General features: G+C 37.7%; 1 long non-coding RNA gene across 1 annotated transcript; it reads left to right on the top strand.

The window, feature by feature from the left end:
- The first annotated feature begins 1,527 nt into the window (after positions 1-1,527).
- LOC132797326 (uncharacterized) lies at positions 1,528-1,848 on the top strand. The gene is made up of 3 exons (XR_009633650.1): positions 1,528-1,565; positions 1,664-1,736; positions 1,790-1,848. It is a non-coding gene; the product is annotated as an uncharacterized LOC132797326 (long non-coding RNA).
- Positions 1,849-3,515: the final 1,667 nt, after the last annotated feature.

Below are 3,515 nucleotides of genomic sequence, written 5' to 3'. Positions count from 1 at the left end.
CGTTGCTGTTGCTGTTGCTGTTGCTGTCGCTGTCTCTGCTGCCGCTGCTGCGCGACTGCTGCCGGCAGCAGCGTTGACTTGTAAACAGAAAAGTTCGTAAACCTTTAAAAGTGAAAGTAAAATCGGACGTAGACCTACATATACAACGACGTGCCGTTTGTATACCACTGTCTGTGTTAGCCGAGCAAGCGAGTGTGTGCTTACCTGTGGACTGTGTGTGTGTGTTGGTGTATGTGTGAGCCAAGAAGCAGCTGCCAAACCAGAAAACTTCACACACACGCACAAAACTCAGCGGCGAAGACTTGAAGCTGCCGTTGTCGTTGTCGTTGCTGTTGTCATTGCTGTTGCTCTTAATGTTGCTGGCAACGAACGACGCCAGCAGCAACAGCTTGACAGCGGAATTCCCAATAACCGCTCCCAGCAGCAGCAGCAGCAACAGCAACAACAGCAACAGGAACAGCGGCAGCATCGAAGCAAAAGAATTTGATGCGACAGGCCAAATAATGACAGCAACTAACTATTGCAGCTAATTAAATTCAATTAGTTTCATTGCTACAGCTCTAATTGAATACAAATGATTCGATGTCTCTTATCTTAATCGCATCTTCTAAATCGAATACTTATAAAATCTTACTTAATTTGACTTCTTAAACAAAATTAGTTGATATCTTGCGAATTGAATTCAAATTCAAAAAACGTTAAGTTATACAAATTTTTAAAATTGCTTTCATTTCTATAGGAACTACTTAAAAATTGCCCGACTTAAAATTGAACAGGAAATCTTATGCAAAATTCGTTGACAATTTGTTGATAGTTCGGAGCATAGCTGAAATTAGAAAATACTATTATGAAACTATTTTAAATTATAATAGTTTTTACTTGAAATACTCATAAATTAATTACGAATTTAAATTTAAATCACTTATAGACAATTTGAAATGATTTCATATTATAAGACTTTATGCATTTCTATACATTTTTATACACTTCAACAAACTATATCAAAATATATGTCAATATATCAAAAACTTGAAAAAATTAATCGAAAACCATTAAAAAAATGGTCAATAGCGAGTTAATTAATTAATTTAAAGAGTTAACAAAAGTAATGAAATCACCATTGCAAAGCAAAGCAGTAAATTTGATATTCAAAAATTAAATTGAAAATAAAACGTGATAACATTTCATTTCATATATTCTACAAAAATAGAGACTAATTATATGATATACATATTGCACTTACATATTTCAGTATTGTATTGTATTCAGTATTGTACATAATATTAGTAATTTGATTAGTGCTTAGTATTGATATTTGTTTTATTTTGTCAAAGAAAAGCTTAAATTAAGGAAACACTATTAAAGAAAAAGTTTATTTTGAGTTCCGTAAATATGAAAAATGTAATATTGGCATAAGTAAAAAAAGTATTCTAAAACTAATAAGCTAAATGAAGATACATTCTTACATATTTTAATATCTATTTTTTTTTTTAAATTCGATTAATTTTGCAGAATTATTTTGTGTGCCAAAAATATGAAAAATACTTTTATTCAAAAAAGAAGAGGTAAGCTTAAAAATACTAAAAAAATCCTGAGATAATATATATTTTGATATATTTTTTACTATCATATTTATAAATGATAAAAATAATTAACATTGCAGCATTTGTGTTCCTTAATCGGAAATGGAAATATTGACATGCCAAATGAGTTCGCGGCACGCTTAAGTTGATTAGGTAATTAATTGAAGGCAATTGAAAATATTTATATTTATTCGAAAATTCTCAAGAATTTTGAGCAGCAATCACATCACGTGACGAGTCCGAGTCCGAATCCGAATCCGAATCCGAATCCACGCGAAAGTGTAAACAACGATGACCTCAGTAGTCATAAACATTAACAAAAACAACAAAAGTGCCATCGACTGATTGTCTGTCTCGGAAAACTGGCGCCAACCCGGCTTTGAATGAACTCCTTCAAGCTGCAGCTCCTGTCGCAGCAGCAGCAGCACAGCAGCAACCAGAGCAACAGCAGCAATATCGATGGAGAGACAACAACTTCCTGTCGATACCGTTACGTATGCATTATGAGCAGTCAAAGCACCAGCGATGAATTGTATTGCGCAAACAGCAACAACAACAGCCACAGCAATAACAGCAACAACAGCAACAACAACAACACGCAACCATTACCCACCCCAACAATAATGCGTTGGGATCAAAAGCCAATAAACTTTATATGTATTCAATGAATTTGGCTGTTGTTCATTTCGAGTAACTTTCACGTTTGGCGGACGTTCGGGGGCGGTCTGTGATCAAGGCGATCGGGACGCTGATTGCTGCCGGGATTGTCTGGATTGCCGGCCGGCTGTTGCTCGGTCGATTGTCGGTTGTTCGGTTGTTCGGTTGATCGGTCGCCAAGGGTCAAACTTTCCTCTGAGCAAACTGTGCAGTCAATAAACTGAACTGAACGAAAAAAATCACATAAATTGTGATCGCTGCTCATCTGTATTACATAATAAGCAGCAGCAGCAGCAGCAACAACAGCAACAGCAACCACAGCAATAACCGGCAACAGCAGCAGGTTAAACAGCTGATCTGCGAGACCCAAAAGGTTGTCAACCCCAAAAACAACAGCAGCAACAATGCATACAAAGTGAAGCAACAAAAAAACTAAACAGCAAATACAACAACAAAATAATAATAATAAAAACTAAGGAAAAATTAAAAACAAACAACAAAATAAATAATAATAAAATATATATATATATTTTGGCATTTCATTGGCCCTGGCCAACTCGAATGGAGGTGGGCGGAAAAGGTCATCGACGTCGCACCGGAAGCGTGCCAAAAATACCAAAAGCAAAAAAAAAACGATCTCTAAAAATATATACAATCACAAAAAAAAACGAGCTCACACTTGATTTGCCAATTTGTGTGCTTATGAATTTCAAACGTGACTCTCTACGATTGTTGTTGTTGTGCGTTTGTGTTTGAGAGATTTTTGTCTAATAAAAAGCGGAAGCAAGTCGAGAACAGCTGATCAGCTAAACATCAGCAACTTACAACTCACTTTTTCTGTGAGAGATCTGCGAGATCTGAAACCTGAGGCAACTGACACTTTGCTTGTTCCTGGTTGCATATTTGGCATATTGAAAGCGGCCAAGCGGCCAAGTGGCCAAGCGGCCAAACATCGGCCGAAGCTGAAGCTGAAGCTGAAGTTGAAGTCGAAGTCGCAGTCGAAGTCGCTGTCGAAGCCGAAGTCGAAGCTGAAGTCGAAGCTAAAGCTGAAGCTGAAGCTGAAGCTGAAGCTGAAGCCACCAACCCACCAAGCGCAGCAATAAACTTCAAAAACTCAACCCGGTCAACGAACTCAGCTCGGCTGGCTGGCTTAAATCCAAGACGCTGTCGCGCTCGCTGTTGCTGTTGCCATCGTCATCAACAGCAACGTCGAAGCTGACGTCGACGTCGACTTTGTCTCAGATTGGCAAAAGTGTTGCTGCTGCTGCTGCTGCT

The sequence above is a fragment of the Drosophila nasuta genome, chromosome X (assembly GCF_023558535.2).
Source record: "Drosophila nasuta strain 15112-1781.00 chromosome X, ASM2355853v1, whole genome shotgun sequence".
NCBI lineage: Eukaryota > Metazoa > Arthropoda > Insecta > Diptera > Drosophilidae > Drosophila > Drosophila nasuta.
This window is presented reverse-complemented; position numbering and strand designations above follow the sequence as displayed.